Source organism: Carassius carassius, chromosome 13, assembly GCF_963082965.1.
Source record: "Carassius carassius chromosome 13, fCarCar2.1, whole genome shotgun sequence".
Lineage (NCBI taxonomy): Eukaryota > Metazoa > Chordata > Actinopteri > Cypriniformes > Cyprinidae > Carassius > Carassius carassius.
The window spans coordinates 21,990,833-22,012,264 of NC_081767.1; positions in this window are offsets into that span (position 1 = coordinate 21,990,833).

Genomic DNA, 21,432 nt, shown 5'->3' on the forward strand with positions numbered 1-21,432 from the left:
TCTGGGACATATTTCTGCCGCTTGTCAGTACAGTGTGCAGAGTCGGCAAGCTTCCCTAATTAACTCGCCCGTCTTCGTGGCTTTGTATGAATCAGCATGCAATATTATCATAATGATATAGCATTATTGTCGTCCCTATACGTCTCTTTGTGTATAAATAGTTTCAGGCCTTTTCTTTTTTTCTTTTTTTTCACAAACACTTTTTAGCGGTTTTGTGTATTGTTGTTTACGTCTTTTTCGTCCTTTTGTCGCAATGGACAACATACACAGTGACATAGGCCTACATAAATATTTGTTTATTTAAATATTTAGTTTGTTTTCTGGTAGGCTAAATAGACTGTGATTGTGTGTGTGTGTGTGTGTGTGTGTATGTGTGTGTATATATATATATATATATATATATATATGATTATTATTATTATTATTATTACATAAATATGTGATCCATTCCAACATAAAAATCCCTCATCAGAACAACTTTTTTTTAATTAAGAAATATAGCTGTGAGAAAAAAAAAAGAAAAGAAAAGAAAATAAAAAAATTGTGAAAAGAAAAAAAAAACTAATTTGGTTGTATTTTGAAACGAGCTGGGCTAGGCCATAGTGAGCAGTACTTAAAAGGCAACCTATTTTGACCCAATTAGTGTATTTCTCTGGAGCTTGCCTGTTGTATAGCTCCCAAGACCACGATCCCTTCTGGATTCTTCTGAATTGAATATGCTGGCTCGTGGATGCCTCTGCCCTTCTCCCAGTAGCATATCCGTTGGCTGGGAAACTCCAGTTCTAAGTTCACTATGCTGAACCCATTGGCTCTTTTGCTGTGCTGTAAAGCTGTCAGCTTTGTGATCAAGATCCATGTTTCCAAAGCAGGTTATAAAAAACTTACCTCTCTAATTATTTATTTAAACCCCCTTGAAACAAGTTCAAGAAAATGGACAAAACATTTTTACTAATGCACTTTGATAGCAGTGCCATGTTTTCTCGCATGTGAGTGTGGTCTTAAATATCATTTCAAATGTTTTATTGTAAAAACAGAGTCAATTAGCAGTCAAAAAAAAATCAATTTGAACACATTTCAAGCTAAGGTTGGTTGTAAACACTTGTGATTTGAAAAAAATTCAGTAATAAAAGAGGCTGATAAAAAGTAGAAAACACAGTTCATTAGTTCCATTCATTTCAAGGAAGCCCTTAAATTGCGTTCTTTGTTTTGCCTGTCTGCTCTGCATGGAACCATCAGCCTATACCCAAAGGGGAAGTACAAACAGCAGAGCAATTTGGCATCATTACAAAGCACCGCTACCTGGGCAGCTTCAGTGTTCAGACACACTCAGCTTGTGTCTTGAAGGAATAGAGCATTCTGATGTGACAAGTGAACAGTGTCCCATGAGTAGAAGGCTCTCTTTAGCCTTTGCCAAGTTGCACTATACTTCAACTTCTTGTTACTAAAATGTTCTTCCCGCACAACTTCCCACAACACACTTTATTGTTTTGCCATCAACACAAAAGGGAGAAAATCCCACCTGTTCTCAGTGATTTCTCTCTCTCTCTCTCTCTCTCTCTCTCTCTCTCTCTCTCTCTCACTGAATTCACTGATGGCCTATAAATTTGCTATTTAAACTGCATGTAGATGCTATAGATTTGCATTAATGGCTTAAAGTGGAAATAAAATCTCTCAGACCGTCCAAGAGAGGTGAAAAAAATCACGAATAAAAGACAATAAGTGATTCTTCGTTCCTGACAAAAAAAGGGGCTACAAAAATGGTACCATTGACCCGGCTGTGAGATTGAACTCTAGCCTCATGCCATATGGTGCTGGATGCCCGCGCATTGACATCAAGTTGCTCATAAAAAAAAACTGATGACCCACTTCATCTCAGTGTAGCTGTAACTTAAACTTCTCCTATCAGTCAAGCTCCAGTCAAGTGCTCTAGTAAAATGCTCACATGCCTGGCCTCTGATTACTCATCAGCCATTGATGGTTTAGTTTCAAATGGTTTCTTGAGACTCATAAGTTATGAAGAATGACCCAATTATCTCAAGGAAGAGTGTTCTAAAACCGAAGACACTGAATAAAATTGTGCAGTTTTAGGTACTGACATATCTGAAATCTCTCTGTTGAGGAGAATGCTCAATATTTTGAAATGTAGCTTGAAATGATCCACAAGAAAACAATGAATTAATGTGATTTTTGTCCAAATATTTTGCAAGGGTTTTGTCAGTGTCCACTGAATGCTTCTTGTTGCAAACAAAATGGTCTCTGTGTTCCCACTCATTGTCCATAAACCAACCAAAATGGAGTCATCTCAAAATTAACAATGAAGATGTATAATCGTGAATCAAGAGTGGCTTAATCTTTCATTCCGCTGGTGTAAATTCTCTTGTTGCTGAGGAGCAGCTTGGTGTCACCTGGGGGTCCAAGAAGGCGCGTTTCATACCAGCAGCACCCCCAGCCACTGACAGACAGAAAGCACAACAACAACCACCATTGACTTAGCGCTGCTGCAGGAAGAGTTGCAGAAGACACCTTTTTAAAATATCCTAAGCACCAACAGCTTGAACTTGTGTCACTCAGGGTGTCTAGGGCTCTCATTTTGTCTTTGAAAGAAAATGATTAATTGTAATAAATAAAAAGAGGTTTAAGTGGGAGGGGCTTTTCAAAAAAGAGTCTGGATGCAAATAAAGTACATGAAAAGCTATCGAGGATAATTTAATTAGATATGGAGGGAAAAGAGACTGAGAAATGACCAAAGCAAAAATAGGGAAGGAGAAAATTTGATGCACTGACCCTTATTGTCTATGGTAAAAATAAAAGTTCAGAAACTGTGCCTTGCTAATTTCCATAGAGATTTTTTTTGTGCTTCTTCTTGTCCAACCCACCAGACCCCCTCCTGTAGAGCAGGTAGGGTGGTCTGCCCTGTCAAACCGCTGCTCTCTTGTCGGCCCTTGCTGTGCCAAGGCATTCTGAGATTACTAGAGCGAAGCTGACGTCTCTATCATCCCGCAACACTGCCATGCCCTTCTCCCATCATTCCTTAGTACACACATATATACACACCTACAGATCTGTCAGATGATGACTAGTCTCTCACTTTCTTTTTTTTCTGTTTTCATTATTCTATCAATTCATAAAACTGGCTCCCTCCCCTTTTTGTAGACCTTTTGCTAGCACTCTGCCATTTCCTCAAGACTTGCTGCCTGCTCTGGGCTTGTGCTTGCCACATCAAAGGAGAATCAAGGGTCACAAAGCCACCAGCATGGAATATAAATGCAGCTAGCAGCATGGAAGTATGGGAAATCAGTCCTCTAAAAATCTACTTCATGAATCCATCATCATTCCGCATCATGTGCACAACAGAGGATCCTGCAGGAACACTTGCATCACGAAAGCACATGTGCGCAAGATAACAAATATTGTAGAAAGGCCATGTTTGTCCATTTTTAACTATCCACTTGTGTGAGCTCTTAGACTACAAACATTGTGACTAGATCCACAAGGGAATCAATGCAGATTCAATAGTGTGTGTGTGTAGGTGTGTGTGTGTGTGTGTGTGAATAAAGAAATAGTTGGGGATTTTTTTTGTGACTGTAGCTCACTAAAGTAAAAGCTCCACCTAATTTGAAGAATTTCTACTAGAGTCAAGAAATTCTTCTGAAAAGGTAACTAACTACATTACAAGCCACTAAAATTTACATGTAATTAACTACCCTAATGTGGCAGTACCTTTTAAAAATAACTATTTGATGCTATTATTTATAATGAGATTAGGCACTTTTGAACTTTTTAGTATTTTGAATAAATTTTAATCTTAATTAGACTAATCAAACATGAACATATAAATGTACATTACATATGACAAAACATTGCTAAAAGAAATAACGAACAGCAGTGTTCCTTTAAATATGCAGCTATAGAAAAATAATATTTAAATACCACACACTCAGACCCCTGTGAATCATTTTACTGAATCTGTTCATTTACATGAACCACCTGAACAAAGTGATTCACTAAAATGATTCAGACTTTCCAATTATTTCAGTTCATTCTTCAATAAAGTGACATTAACAGTACTTTTGGTTAATTACTCTACAATGTGGAATTAATCACAGATTTTTAAAAGCCTGTAAATATAGCTGGAATAAGGAACTTAGTTTGTTAATTTCATAGCTTGGAGAACTGGAGAAGTAGTCTGACAAAATAACACAGTATATCAATTCATATAAATTAACAGTATGAGTAAAATATTGGCAAACGGTGGCCAGAATCAGCTCTTTATTCATGCTGCACAAGCTTGAGCCTCTCATCACAGGAGGGAACCCGTGGCTTTTTTGCTTTTTCTGGAATCCTGGGAAAAAATGTCAGACAGTTTATTGAGCAAAACACTGTGGAAGAAATATGTAAACAGCCTTTGTCGGAGGCCCGTTCAAGCTTCCCGCTGTATGTCAATATCATGCTCCACTTTGATTTAAACATCTGTGAAATACACCTGCATATTCAACCTTGGAGATTGTCTCCTTCGAAATGTTTGATAAAGATGTCAATGTCTCCATTAATATTGGGCCTGCCACAAAGGCTGTGCTTGAGTGACACTGGGGTTTGTGAAGTGTGACGGGGGTTGTAAATGTTAACTCTTGCTGGCTGCCTCTCACGGCCTGGCAGCAGCCTCGCCTGATGACTCTTGGGAATGAGGAACCCCCAAAGACACAAACGTTAAGTGAACAAACACAGATGTTGTCCTCTAGCTGTCTACTCGAACTCAAATGACTCAATACAAGCATCATGTCTTGTTTATAGTGTGAAAACTTACAGTTTATTAAGATGTTGGCAGATGCATTAAGTTAGGCTGGGATTAAGATATAAGACTTGAATTGTCACAGTTGTAAAAGAAACATTACGAGAGCAGGAGCGGATTTCTTCAGGGAGGCAAGGGAGATAGTGCCTCCACCCAAAAATATGGATGATAATGTTGAGAACATCAACAGCAGAGAAATAATTTAAATGAATATAATGGCATAGTATCAAATAGTGATTAATCACAAGAGTTCATAGCAACATATTTGGTCACATTTGAATCAAATTGAATTAATGAGATTAACTGATTTAAAATTGTGAATTGATTTTAATAAATAGCATTTCAATAGACAAATAGCCTTAGTTGCCTGTTAATAGACCCAAGTTTAATTTAAAATTGCATCTCATTTATCCTGGAAACAATGGAAAATCTCTAAAAGACTTTGTCTCCTCATTTCAGAGGTCCACCATACACTGCTGTACCAAAAATGAATTAAATGATGTAGATATCAAAGAGTTTGCACATCTGAAATGGACATGGTAAAGTAAGGCACCAAAAATCAGCAAAAGTTGTAGTTTTGTGAGGCCATGTGGTCATTTTTAAGCCATGTTTTATGACATTAGTGATAAGATAGGGCTTATACGGCTTTAGTGAGTTATCACTCTGTACCACCTCAGACTGAGAGATTATCTTCTTCCCATGGACCACTAACCGCACTAGGCCTTCTCACTGAGCTCTTCAAGCCACAATATAAAAAGCTGTACATTCAGCACAAATGTAATGCACTTAAAACATGCCACAAGTAAGCACATCCAGCAGCACAATGGGCATGATATGGGTTTTTTCATGCTTTCACAACGTGAACAGAGAGTTGTTCCAGTCAGAAACGGAGCCTCTGTGTCTGGGGATATGATACTTTTGAAGAGGAGAGAAAAAAAATAATTGTAATTAATTTTTGACTAGCCCTGGCTGTGTATTGACCTTAAAAAAGGACATTTTATTTATTTATTTATGAAATGTGATTTGATTTCTATATTCCAAATCACAATTATTTAGATTGGAATGAAAACAACATAGTTCGGACAAACTGTATGTGCATCGCCAAAGGGGTGATTGAGAAGCTAATATCTTAAAAATATGTTAATAAGGACAACCAAAGGCCCTCTTGTGTGTGGAACTAGTTTCTTACCCCATACATATTCATTAACACCAAGTTACAGCTAGAAATTAGACCATTAGACCATTTCTGAGACAACATTGAAGTAACAAGGAAACATCATGACTGTGTGAGATTACATTCATACAATTGTTCAGTAAAAGAAATAATAATGAAATAATGATTAAATTATATTTTAGACATAACATTTCCAGACAAAATATTTTTTCTCTTTTCTTTACTCTGCTATGGCTCTGCCTTTAAAAATAGTTTCAACCAAAGAAACTGTAGAACCACTGCAACACCTTCCTACTGATTCAAGTAATTTTTAAACAATTTTGTGAATTATTCAATGATTCATTCAAAAAGCAGTCAATAAAGTTGTTCTTGAATGAATCAGCATTTTGAATGGATCAGTTGATTGCATGAATGAGTCATGAAAGAGTCATAAAGACTCATCAGACACATGTAAACATCAGACAGGAGGAATTAAATACATAAATAAAATAACAAAATAATAGTATCAATAAGACCTCTGTGTTGAGAGAAACTGAAAAATTTTCTGAGTTTTACAGTTAGTCTGCTTGTACTTTTGTCCATCTTTTGGATTCAAGGCTCCACATTAACCACATTAACTTTCTGTCTTTTGCATGCTCATAACAATTAATACATTTTGAAGTAGGCTTCATATTGCTTGTGAGACAACCTTTCCCATGCATTACTCACACACAGAGTGCTGATTTACAGCAAAACATCATGACATTATTCAGAACCTTATAAATTTTAGTTAAGTCAATTGTATACTGTTTGTATTGTAAATTTACAACATACATGAGATCCATTTTTGGAATCGTGCACTTTCATTCATTGGAGCTTGAGCCACATAAGATCCTAACTTGTATGAGCAGCTTGGGAGCATAAGGAAATATAGGCATGCTTCTACCAGTCTCAGACTAGCCGAGACTCAATAAGACTAGCCCACTAAGAGCCCCTCTGTTGCCTGATGGCAGGGCCAGGCAGCGCGGTGTACCTAATGCCCCTGTTTCATTGATCTTTCCCGTAACTGCAGCCCTCAACACAAACCCACACTATCTACTGTAGACTGGAGAGTGCTCCTGGGCACCCCCCACTTCAAAGGTGCATATTTACTCTTGGAAATTTAGAGAAAGTGCAGCTGTGGATGCATCCAACAACCACAGTCAATAATGGGGCTGGGCCTCCTGACCCACCCTGCTGGCTAATAAAGTGCTTCTCAAGCTTGGTGGTTTTCCTGCCAATCTTTTAAGATTGGCTCCAAGTGGCACTTATAGGTTCCTTTCCTTTACCTCTTCTCGTAAACAGAATTGTGTGCATGTTTTATTTGTCCTAATATTTTTTTTATTAATTTTTTTCGCTTACCTGTACTGTACTTGACAGCTCACACACACATGTGATGCTTTGTCCACATGTCTTTTTGGAGGTTTAATTTCTTAAGATCACTTAAGATACAGTACTAGCTATGCAAGTACAGCCCAATTCGTGTGAGCATTCAGTTTTCAGAATTGCTGCAAGGTGTGCAGAAACTTGATTGCTTATATGTCTTCTTTTGTGGTCCATTTTCCTATCAGGCTCATTAGAAAAACATGCATGTGATGATATTTCTGAAACATTATGGACCCTTTTCACAAACTGAAATTGTGTAAATACAGCTAAAACTGCATTCAATTTTCCATAGTAATAGATGAACATGAAAGTGAGAACATTCTGTTATGCTGTTGGTAGTCGTTAACGGTAGTTCGGAAATGAAATGTCTGACTAAGCTGCAGGTTTACTACAGGTTAATGCTCTATCGCGTTAAAAAGAACGTGTCACCTACACTAAACCCTACCCTAAACTTATTTTGGTAACCAAAAGAAAACGTGAGTTACAAATGCATTTTCTGAAATACCCTTTCCATTTTAGCCTCTTGTTAAGTGTTGGGTTAAGTTTTGTTAAGTGTTGTAGGTTAGACTATACTTAAAGTTAAAGGTACAGTTTGTAATTTTTCTCCTCTAGAAGGCGCAAAATAAAAAAGAAAATAAACAAAGACCAGGTAGTGTAGTTTAATGACGCCGCATCCCCACAGCCGATGCAATCCGATGTGACTTGGGCAGTAATCATATTCATGGATGAGCTAATGATTTATTAATGTAGTAGAATGAAGCAGGGTGAGGCTAAAAGCTGTCAAAGGGAGAACAAGCTGAAACATGGCTTGAAAGCAGCTGAGCTTTTATTATGCCACAGTCGACCTATTCCACTCCTTCCGGTCGTACGTATAAAAAGAAGCAGCGCTGTTTTATTATAATAGATGCATTTGAAATCTTATTATATCATAATATCTGTTATAATGATACTCTGTGCAGTCGTCTATTAAAAGCACAACATATTAAAGGTGTTTCCATATGTTTACTACAAAACAAAAACGGAAATCAAGGGGTTATGACTTCATTGGCAGGTGACACAATGACACTATGGACACGGTCCATGTCACTAGTTAAAATTGCTTATTTCTTTGGATTTAAACATTCTTCGACACATTTGAAATAATGTAAGTACACAAGTCAGAAAAATATATTTAAATATATTGGATATTTGAATAAAAAATCTTACATATTGTGCCTTTAATGTTTGTAACATTGTACTTGAATAATAACATATCTAGTTTAGTGTATTTTAATCACTCCTATAACTGTTGAGGTTTGTTATTGCTAGATGAATTAATATTGAATTGCTAAATGTTTAATCCCTCTTTTTCACAGTGATGAAATTCTAAATGAATTTATCTATATATCCCCTCTTAATACCAAAGCTTTTTCCAAACGCTTTAAATTCTTTCATATTTCAGGATGTGTGGATTATAATTTTTAGCAGATCTTACTGTCTCATTATGAGCAAAGTCTCAGGTTGAGATCCATATAATCATAATTGTCTCTGACACTTCACTAAAACAAATGTGTGTATTAAGGCAGAGGATTGGGGCGGGCAATATGCAGCAGTGAAATTGAGACAATCAAAATCTTTTGTAATTATGTGCAACAATGTTCTAATTACTGACGATTACAGATACTCCATGCAGCTTGCTTTCTCTGTAGGCAACAATAAGAAAAATATATATCAGCTGTTTTCTCAAGTGGCACAGTTGGAAATTTATTGTAGAACAATAAAAATGTGATTGTCCTCTTTGTACAGACTTTGTAACTTTAATACAGCTTACTGAAGTCGAAATGCTAAAAGTGGCCTTCATTTGCATATGTGTTTCAGAAGAATTCTTGGGCACTTGTGAAAAAATGTCTCTATTTTCCCTAATTTAGCTGGCAAGATGGATGTACCCTCCCCATTATTTAGAAAGAATACAGATACAACCCCTATACTGTAAAACAATATCTCTCTGCATATCTCCAGAAAGGAATGCATAACATTTTCTTCTGTTTTTAGTTTGAGTGAGTAACTGTGCCCCCTTGTAAACTCATCGTGTTTATATATGAAGTTAACAATGTATACTAAAAGGACCCTCATAGAGTTCTTTCAGGTGTGTATATGGATAATGTTATTAAGGGAAACATATCAGATCTTGTTTTATCACATATGATTGAATCATTTCACTGAAAACCCTTGAGGAGCTTAAGAGTGTTGAAGCTAGTAGAGGCAGATGTAGAAAAATATAGGTTTTTCTTATATAGATTATAGCGGCATTATGCCAGGCTGTCATGCATCACTATCAGTAACCCTGACTATTGAATTATTCTCTTTTATTCACTTTCTCTTTCTTTATCTTTCACTATTCATATCTCTCTGTCTCCCCGTGCTTGTCTTACATGTTGACAGCCGCTTGTTAATAGGTATCAGTTTGCAGTGAGTGAGACTAGAGGGATGTGTGGTAATCATTTTCATCTCAGCTCTGTTGGCAGGCTCTTCTCTCTCACTATGCTGGCAGACACTTGCCATTGAGAGGCTGTCAGGCAGAAAGGCTGTGAGGGATGTGGTAGCAGGTAGCACGGGTCATGCTCCTTTCTCTCCAAAAGCCGCTTCAGCTAAAACCTTAAGTGGTATTTTAGCTACCTGCACTGTCACAGCTGACATTCTCCACTTTCTATAAGGAGACCACCGGAGCTGCAGCCAACTCTATTACCTCTCTACCGCGGGCACGTCTCCCAATATGTGTATGTCTGTGTGCATAATGTATGTAATGACAGGATATTACTGTCACATTCCTCTTCAAACAAAACTATTCCATCAGATTTTCAGTCATATATATATATATATATATATATATATATATATAAAGAATTTCTTTGTCAGTGGTCAGCTGAATTTGTTGATGTGAATGTAAGTGTTAATGAAATCGTTGAAATGAATGTTTGAAATTATATGGAAACATTCCTCAGAGACTTTGGTTCATACTTACATGATAGTATCACACAATTGCTGCAGATTTGTCGGCATGCAAGTCCATGATGTGAATCTCCCGTTCCACCACATCCCAAAGCTGCTCTATTGGATTGAGATCTGGTGACTGTGGAGGCCATTTGAGTAAAGCGAACTCATTGTCATGTTCAAGAAACCAGTCTAAGATTATTTGAGCTTTGTGTTATGGTGCATTATCCTGCTGGAAGTAGCCATCAGAAGATGGGTACACTGTAGTCATAAAGGGATGGACATGGTCACCAACAATACTCAGGTAGTCTGCGGCGTATAAACAATGCTCAGTTGATACTAAGGGGCCCAAAGAAAATATCCCCTCCACCATTACACCACCACCACCAGCCTGAACCATTGAGAACCATTGAGACAAGGCAGGATGGATCCATGCTTTCATGTTCTTTACGCCAAATTCTTACCCTACCATCTGAATGTCGTGACTCATCAGACCAGGCAACATTTTTCCAATCTTCTATTGTCCAATTTTGGTGAGCCTGTGCAAATTGAAGCCTCCATTTCGTTTTCTTAGCTGGCAGGAACGGCACCCAGTGTGGTCTTCTGCTGCTGTAGCCCATCTGCTTCAGGGTTTGATTTGTTGTGCATTCAGAGATAGTATTCTGCATACCTTGGTTGTAATGAGTGGTTATTTGAGTTACTAGTGCCTTTCTATCATCCCTATCCAGTCTGTCCATTCTTTTCTGTCCTCAGACATCAACAAGACATTTTGTCTATACAACTGCCACCCACTAGATATTTTCTCTTTTTTGTACCATTTTCTGTCAACCCAGAGATGGTTGTGCATGAAAATCCCAGCAGATCAGCAGTTTCTGAAATACTCAGACCAGCCCGTCTGGCACCAACAACCATTCCATGTTCAAAGTCACTTAAATCCCCTTTATTTCCCATTCTGATGCTCAGTTTGAACTTCAGCAAGTCGGCTTCACCACATCTAGATGCCTAAATGCATTGAGTTGCTGCCATGTGATTGGCTGATTAGAAATTTGTGTTACCAAGCAATTGAAGAAAATTGTAATAAAGTGTGAATGTATATACAGTATATATATGTGTGTGTGTGTGTGTGTGTGTGTGTGTTCTAGAAATATTTACTTGGAGGACACAAAAGTATTATTTTCACCATCTTTCAGAGTCTATCATGCTCCATAGCAAATTCATGTCTAACAGCAAGGCAAAGTTTCACTTGTCCAGCATAGCAAACACATGTTCCTTGAACACATAAAAACACATCCATTCCCCATGTATCACCCTCACACATGTGCCTGCTTTGTCACCCCTGAGTGCAGCCCCATAAATGGATCACATCAACAGTCCTCCAGGCTACATGTCTGGAGGCACTGAAAGGGTTTAGTCAATGACCAGCGAGTAAGTTGTTGTATGGCACAATCGGAGGCACTCTGTCATCATTGACTCTTTGCAGCTGTGAAGGATGTGCTGCTGAATAGCTGGTGGATCTGGTTAAACACGATGAATGAAAGATTTACAGCCACTGGTCAGCAAGGTTTAGAGAGGTCTCTGCAATGCTCCAATGGTTTGTTTTGTGTTCTGCTCTGCATAGTGTTAAAGCCCAGGCAAAATGCTGAGGTGGTAATTGGCCCTGAAAACCCAGAGCAAAAGGTGACTTTGAAGCAAAAATAAAAATAAAAAGGCAATTTATTAGGATGTCATTTTGGACTGCTTACTGATGGGGGGCCAAACATTGCTTTGTGGTGTAAATTGACATTCATTTGCTGGCAATATGTTAGTCAAAGTGAGTTAAAATTTGTATTGCTCTATGTGCTGACTTTGGCAAAGTGGGGTCACCAAAAACCCTTTTGCCAAGAAAGTTAGGAAAAGTACATTTTAGATGGTGTTCCCTAACTTTTTAAAAAACCTTGTCCCACTTTATTGTTGGAGGATTTGATTTCCATTATAACTAACAAATATTAAAACTAACTAATTGGTTTTGATCTTAAACTATGAAAATCCACTTATGCATATTATTACATAAAACATGATTAAAATTCACTTTTTAATATTTATAGTGTTAAAATTTGAATTAAAATGAATTACTATTTATTTATTTATTTATTTATTTATATTAATTATTATTTTATTATTATTTTATTTCATCCCAAAAAATATTGTCAGGAAACTATAATAACTGTCATACAATAATCATTTCCATCACAGAGCACTAATAAGCACAAGAGTGTTTGTGCTGTAGATGTCTACAGTCTCTACTACCTATTAAGTTCCGTATCGGTTACAACATATTATTAATCACCCTTAATGGTTTAGCTCCTGCGTACCTAACTAGTCTTCTACCACGCTACATGCTCCCTAAGGTCACAAAACACTGGACTTTTGGTAGTACCTAGGATAGCAAAAGTCCACTAAAGGAGGTAGAGCTTTTTCACATTTGGCACCCAAACTCTGGAATAGCCTTCCTGATAATGTTCGGGGTTCAGACACACTCTCTCTGTTTAAATCTAGATTAAAAACACACCACTTTGGCCAAGCATTCAAGTAATGCATCTCATAATTTTGGACTACAGTTATATCTGATCAAATGCACATTATTATTCTTTAGCTTGGGTTAAACTAATGAATATTACTTGGTTGGAACAGCAGCTACGCTAATAATGTCTTTATTTGTTTCGGTTTTGCCATTTACACAAGCTCCAGTCTGGATACAGAGCACCTGAGAATAGATGATTCCAACCCCTCAGAGGACATCAGATGATGCTAACCTTGAAACAACATACAGAACTACCAAATTTAGCTGTACGTTAGATTGTGTAGCGATATGGAAGAAATCCATATCAGCTTTTCATTTTTTCTGATGGGCGGAAACCAATGAGGAAATTTAGAATAAAAGAGCGCTAGAAACGGAAGTTGGGGCGCGAGTAAAAAACAAAACACACCTGTAGGTTATTATTGGAGTGGGACACACGCTACCTGAAGCTGAAGGTCGTACTATTCTTTGCTGGAATCTCTGTGCATGCGCTGACTGGGTGCGATCGCCAAAGTGACGGAGAAATTGCTCTACTGCGTCTGCATGGTTCGTTCGCCTGCCTGGTGCAACATAATCCAGCCTGGTTCGTTCGCCTGCCTCAGGTACTAGTGGTGATGTCCATCATCTTTTAACCTCACGCCAAGAGTTTCTAAACTCACGCCAAACTCTCGCCAAGTCTCCAAACTCTTTCTCCGGCCCAGGATTGGCGGCCGCTACACAGACTGCTTCACGCAGCCACCACCACACACACACACATACACGCTCATTGTACACGCACACACACACACCCATACACAAACACTCGTTTGAAGTGTTTTTTTTTTTGTGTGTTTTTTTTTTTTTCTCTTTCATTTCTTTATTTTGGCTGAAAATTGAACACAAACTGAGTTTGAAAAAAAGAACTGTTTGCCTTAAATATTTTGTTATTTGTCATGTGAGGTAAAGAAAAAAAACTCTGTGAAAATTTAACTTTGTGTAGTTTATTTTATTTTATTTCTTTGCAAAAATGTTTTCTTAAAATATACATATTTTTGACCAAACCCTTCAATTTCTGACTGTGTGTCATTTAAGCCCTATTCTACATTATTGTGGGTATTTGGAGGAATTTATTTTCGTTTTTTGTGTAACGGTGGTTTGAGTTATCTTCGGGGAAATTGAACTTCATTATATATATATTTTTTTTGTTTACTTGACAAGTTTTACTTGTCTGGCGCCCGAACAATTTAAATTTTATTAAGTCAAATTTGATTTGGGGCAGCCACCGTTACAGAAGTGGCGCCCGAACAGGGACCTGAAACTTGAAACTTGAGACATGAAACTTGAAACTTAAACACTTAAACCTTGATGACTTGAAACTTAAACACTTAAACCTGACAACTTGAAACTTAAACATTTAAGCACGTAAACCATGACCACTTAAACTGGTCATTTGAGCTTTGAATTTGAGTTTCCCTAAACGATTACTTAAAGGTTGGCTGTCACTGCCTATATTTTTTTGTGTTTGTGAAATTGTGGTGTATATACATACTGAATTGAAACAGTTTTTTTCCTTTACTTAATGGTTTTGTGGGAAGATACTTTTTGTTTGTGAACTTGCACGTTGTTAAATATATAATTGTGTTACCCCTTAGTTGTCTTGCTGCCAAACTGACCCAATTATGTGAAAGTTGTGGAAACACCCATTTGGGTTATTGAAATCTAATTATTGATTTGTGAAGTTAAGTGAATTGAAGTGTGAATTGGTGAATTGGACAATTGGACAGACATTTCACACTGAACTGTTAAGAGTATTCTGCTGCAATTTATTTTTTCAAACATTTATACATTGTTTTTTTTTCACTCAACTTGCATTTCACTACATTTTTACACTGACTGACTATACATACACTGACAATCAAACATGGCTGCCACTCCTCTGTCTCCATCCACTTTTGTGGAGATGGAACCACCAGCACCAGATGTTGCTACCCCAGTCTGGCCTCCAGCACCCCGTCCTCTACTTTCTTCAACTGGACCTCTTCGTGCTCCTTTCCACTTCACTCCTACTCAAGCCAGCACCACTGACTTCCCAGGAACCCATGTGCGGTTTGCAACTTCACCACTAGCTGGCAGTACTCCTGTTCAACCCTTCACCTGGGAGCAGGAACCGAATGGCGACTCCATGCAGATATGTACATCACCTGGGCCTTCATCTTTATCTTCAGTGGCACAGCAGGGCTTGCCTGGCATCCTGTCAACTCCTGGAAAAGGAATGCATCAACTCACTCAAGTTAAAGGAAACTGGGACACGTTGACACAGCATATGCAAACCCATGAAAAAAACATTGGTGAACTTGCCAAAGAACTTAAAACCATGACTGCACATCACGACAGCCTGATTTCTAACCTTGCTGATAAACTCAAGCAAAACCAACAAGAAATGCTCACCCACATTTCTGAAAGTAAGAAGCATGTGAAGGAAGAGACTGATCAACTCACTAAGTCACTTAAAGTCATGATGTCTGATGAACTTCACAAAGCTAAGACTACATATGTGTCTGAAGTACGGTTCATGATTGACCAACTTCAAGTGGAGCTTCAGCAGGACATCAAAACCTACCTGGTAACCCATCAAAAAAATTATGACCAGTTGTCAACAGAACTCACCCAGTGCACCCAAACCACCAACACCCTGTGTGCAACTGTAAAAAGCTTACAAACTGAACTTGAGAAAAGACTCGAAAAGCAAGAGAAACAAATGATTGACCTGCAGACAAGAGATTACTCACCCTTGCCTCTGACCACTGCAGTTTCACCTACATCACCAGTGACACCTCCAATGTTTCCTACTCCTGTTGTAAAGAGTGATCATCTTAAGATTACATTTCCTACTTTTGGGAGACAGTCAGATGACTTGGACCCCTTGCTCTATCTAACTCGATGTCAGGATTTCTTGGCGTTACATCCTCTTACTAATGCTGACATCCTGGCCACTTTCCGCACTGTCCTTTATGGTACTGCCCGGGACTGGTGGGAAGTTGCACGATCCTCAATAACCACGTGGGAAGAGTTTGAAGCTGCTTTCCTCTCTGCTTTCCTCTCAGAGGATTATGAAGACGAGCTGGCTGAAAGGGTAAGGACAAGAACACAGGGAGAAAGAGAGAGCATTAGGGACTTTGCATTTACATACAGAGCTCTCTGCAAAAGGTGGAAGCCCACCTTGACCGACAGTGAGTTGGTGAAAATGATTTTGAAAAATATGAATCCTTACCTTGCAAGCCAGATTCGCAGTCGGGTGAACACAGTCGATGAGCTTGTGAAATTGGGCCAACAGCTGGAAAAAGACTACGAACAACAACTGCAATATGAAAAACGTGTGAGTTCTAAGCAACCCCTATCCATGCCTCAAAGACCTATTCCCAACCGCCCGGCAGAGAAGCCTTTAGTGCAATGCTGGCGATGTAAAGGCCATCACTCACCTGGCAGCTGTCCTCACTTTGTCTCTTCTCAGTCCCAGTCACCTCAGTCCACCAGCCAACACCCTTCCTCCAATAACAAGCGGACAACATTTCCATCTTCTAAAGGTACTGGTCCATCTGGCAATCGCTCTGTGTCTGCCACCTTTCCCCACAATTCATCAACAACTGGTAAGAAACCACCACCTGCTGCAATTGTTCCACAACAATTAGTGATACCACTTTGCATTGGTACCTGGAAGGGAAAAGCCATTGTTGATACTGGGGCTAGCTACACCCTTCTACATGAGAATCTCTGGAAGGAGCTCACTTCCCAAAAACTCCATCCATGGACCCAGGGTCCGCTCTACCTAGCAAATGGGGAAGCAGAAATTCCTTTAGGTTGGATAAACATGCCAATCACCCTACATCAAAAAGTATTCACCATACCTGCTGTTGTTCTATCAGCCAAAGCCCTGGCCTATGCAGTCGTATTAGGGCTGGACTTCATCTTCTCCAGTGGGCTGCAGATCAATGTGGCAGATCAAAAGTATTCATTTCAGTCCAATCCTAAAGAGTATTATCCTTTCCAGCCAACAAATGCCAGTGTACCAGTTATCAGTTCCCAACATCCAAGGGGAAAGATGGGAAATAAAAATCCCAACAGCCTCTCCTTACTATCTTCTGTTCCTCCTCCTCAACTTAACAGGTTTCAACCAGCCTGCCTGGATGAGAAGACACTAATTAACACTGCTGTACAGGATGCCCACTTACCTCCGGAAGGCAAGCAACAGTTACGGCAGATCCTCGAGTCAAACCCTCAAGTTTGTACCCTTCGTCCAGGACGTACTGAAGTTACACAGCATCACATATATACTACCCACCAAGTACCTATAAAACAAAGACCGTACCGCACAACACCTGCCAAACAAGCTGTCATTACAGAGCAACTGGAAGAGATGTTGACTGCCGGCATCGTAGAACCATCACACTCTGGATGGGCCTCACCTGTCGTCTTGGTCCCTAAAAAAGACGGAAGCCTTAGGTTTTGTGTGGACTACAGAAAAGTTAATGCCATTACAGAGAATGATGCTTACCCATTACCCAACATCACTGAGATCTTGGAGTCACTATCTGGAGCGGCCATCTTTTCCACCATTGACCTTAACAGTGGCTACTGGCAGGTAAACATGGATCAAGAAAGTAAACCAAAGACAGCTTTCACAACTTCATCAGGACTGTTTCAGTTTAATGTTATGCCATTTGGGTTAAAAAATGCCCCAGCAACCTTCCAAAGACTAATGGAGAACGTTCTAGGAGAATTGCGTGGAAACATCTGCTTTGTCTACATTGACGACATCATTATTTACTCACCATCTGTAGCCCAGCACTTCTCCGACCTCCAAGCTGTTTTTTATAAACTGCAAATGGCTGGCCTCACCATTAATTTAAAAAAGAGCAAGTTCTGTCTTCAGAAAATAACTTTTCTGGGACATGTTGTCAGCGTCCAAGGCATAGCTGCAGACCCAAGTAAAGTGGAGGCTATACGTGAATACCCTGTGCCCACCAACATCAAGGAGGTCCAGCGCTTCCTGGGGTTAGCCGGGTGGTACCACCGGTTTGTACCAAACTTCTCCAGGATCGCTGAACCCATCAATGCACTGAAAAAAAAAGGATGTTCATTCCTCTGGTCACAACAATGTCAACAAGCCTTTGAACATTTAAAATGCTGTCTTACCTCTCCTCCCATTCTTGGCCATCCTGACCTTCAACTGCCTTTTACTGTCTATACGGATGCCAGTAACACTGGTCTGGGTGCTGTGCTGACCCAGCGCAAGGAACAGGGATTGGAACAAGTTATTGCTTATGCCAGCAGAACCCTGAACAAAGCAGAGACCAATTACACAGCCACTGAAAAAGAGTGTTTGGCTGTAATTTGGGCCCTGGAAAAATGGCAGCACTACCTAGAGCACAAACTGTTCACTGTCATCACAGACCACTCAGCGTTACAATGGGTAATGTCTTCCACAAAAACCACGAGTCGCCTCATCCGGTGGGCCTTGCGACTACAGAGATTTGATTTTATCATTGAATATCGCAAAGGAAAACTAAATATGGCACCTGATGCTCTGTCTCGGATTCACACCAGTTGTAACCTGTACACCAACCAACACCAACAGGAGAATGCTGAGTTTCCGATATCTCCAGCCACAATCTGGGAGGAACAGCACAAAGACCCTGTCATCACCAACACACTTAAAGCACTTGCAGAAAATGATTCCTCTTTTAAAGATCAGTATGAGATAGTGGAAGATAAACTCTATCACAAAACTCACCTGCCGAACAATCAAGTTCATTACAGAGTCTACATTCCTACCAGCCTTGTCGTCCATTCTACACCACTACCACTCTAATCCCTGGAGCGGTCATGTAGGTATTTATAAGACCTACAAGCGTATCCATGATGTTGCATTCTGGCCTGGAATGTGGACTGACATAAAACACCACGTCAAAAAATGTGTCAAATGCCAGACTCTTAAGGGAGAAAATCAGAAACCTGTGGGCAAACTACAGCAAGTCACCACCACCCGTCCCAATGAGATGCTTGGAGTGGACATTATGGGGCCAATGCCACGCAGCACACAGCAAAATGAGTACCTCTTAGTCTTTGTAGATTACTACTCCCGGTGGGTGGAATTTTTCCCCATGCGCAATGCTAAAGCTGAGACTGTTGCGTTACTTCTTCGGAAGGAAATTCTAACCCGTTGGGGGGTGCCAGACTTCATTCTGTCGGATAGAGGTACACAATTTGTGTCATCACTGTTCAGAGAACTCTGTCAAAAGTGGAGTATCAAACCTAAATTGACAACATCATACCATCCACAAACAAATATGACCGAGAGGGTTAACCGTACGCTCAAATGCATGATTTCTGCCTATGTGGACAACAATCACAGAAAATGGGACCAATACTTACCGGAACTCCGTTTCGCTATTAATTCAGCTGTCCAGGAAACGATTGGGATGACCCCTGCAGAGCTTCATTTGGGGAGGAAACTGCAAAGTCCCATGGACAAGGTGTTACATGGCAAGAATCTAACTCCAGACTGCACATCTTACGATACAGTCCACCACCTAACTGAGCTTCAGACCAAGGCCATGGAATGCTGTAAAAAAGCACAAAAGAGACAGCTTCGGAATTATAATAAAAGAAGACGAGATGTCACATACAAGGAAAATGATCGTGTGTGGATGAGAACCTTTCCCCAGTCTAGTGTACAACATCACTTCACTGCAAAATTGGCTCAAAAATGGAAAGGCCCTTACCGTGTCATAAAACAGGTGGGTCCATTGAACTATCGAATAGCGCTAGAGTCCACTGGCGAAGATGTTCGCATAGTGCATGTGTGCAACCTGAAACCATGCTTTCCCACGGCTGAAGAGCTGGAATGCCAGGAGAAGAAAAGGCTCTGCCAGATATTCAATGAATCTTCTGATGAAGAGGAATTCATTGGATTTTAATTATGATTCACATTTCCACAACCATAGGTTGTCTTCTCCAGGGAGGGAGAGTGTAGCGATATGGAAGAAATCCATATCAGCTTTTCATTTTTTCTGATGGGCGGAAACCAATGAGGAAATTTAGAATAAAAGAGCGCTAGAAACGGAAGTTGGGGCGCGAGTAAAAAACAAAACACACCTGTAGGTTATTATTGGAGTGGGACACACGCTACCTGAAGCTGAAGGTCGTACTATTCTTTGCTGGAATCTCTGTGCATGCGCTGACTGGGTGCGATCGCCAAAGTGACGGAGAAATTGCTCTACTGCGTCTGCATGGTTCGTTCGCCTGCCTGGTGCAACATAATCCAGCCTGGTTCGTTCGCCTGCCTCAGGTACTAGTGGTGATGTCCATCATCTTTTAACCTCACGCCAAGAGTTTCTAAACTCACGCCAAACTCTCGCCAAGTCTCCAAACTCTTTCTCCGGCCCAGGATTGGCGGCCGCTACACAGACTGCTTCACGCAGCCACCACCACACACACACACATACACGCTCATTGTACACGCACACGCACACACCCATACACAAACACTCGTTTGAAGTGTTTTTTTTTTTGTGTGTGTGTTTTTTTTTTTTCTCTTTCATTTCTTTATTTTGGCTGAAAATTGAACACAAACTGAGTTTGAAAAAAAGAACTGTTTGCCTTAAATATTTTGTTATTTGTCATGTGAGGTAAAGAAAAAAAACTCTGTGAAAATTTAACTTTGTGTAGTTTATTTTATTTTATTTCTTTGCAAAAATGTTTTCTTAAAATATACATATTTTTGACCAAACCCTTCAATTTCTGACTGTGTGTCATTTAAGCCCTATTCTACATTATTGTGGGTATTTGGAGGAATTTATTTTCGTTTTTTGTGTAACGGTGGTTTGAGTTATCTTCGGGGAAATTGAACTTCATTACATATATATATTTTTTTTTTGTTTACTTGACAAGTTTTACTTGTCTGGCGCCCGAACAATTTAAATTTTATTAAGTCAAATTTGATTTGGGGCAGCCACCGTTACAATTGCATCATATAATAATTGCTGTTAATATTTGTTAATATATGTCCTTCATCTGTTTGATTATGTTTTTATAATTGATTTTTCCATACATTTCTGCTATATGCACATACACTGACAGTCACCACTAAATATTGTAGAAACTTAATTTTCTATAAAGTTGCTTTGCAATTATTTGTATCGTAAAAAGTGTTATACAGATAAACTTGAATTATTATTATTATTATTTTTTTTTTTTTTCAGAAAAGTCTTAAATTCAGAGATTCATTAAATATATTAGTGAGAGTATACAGTCTGTTATGCAATGTCTTTTGTGAGTATAGGACATACATTTTAAAATAAAATAAATTCACTGTGTGAGTAAGAAAAAAAAAGATAAAGAAAAAAAAAAAATGCTTGGATTTTTAGATGCAGTAGATACTTCCAGTGTTCCAGTTACTCCTTCACAATTATTCTGAATTAATGCAGGTTCTTCCCCAAGTTCAACAAGCAAAGCCCTCCCAGTGTACGTTATGTTATCTAGCAACAAAACTAATAAGCA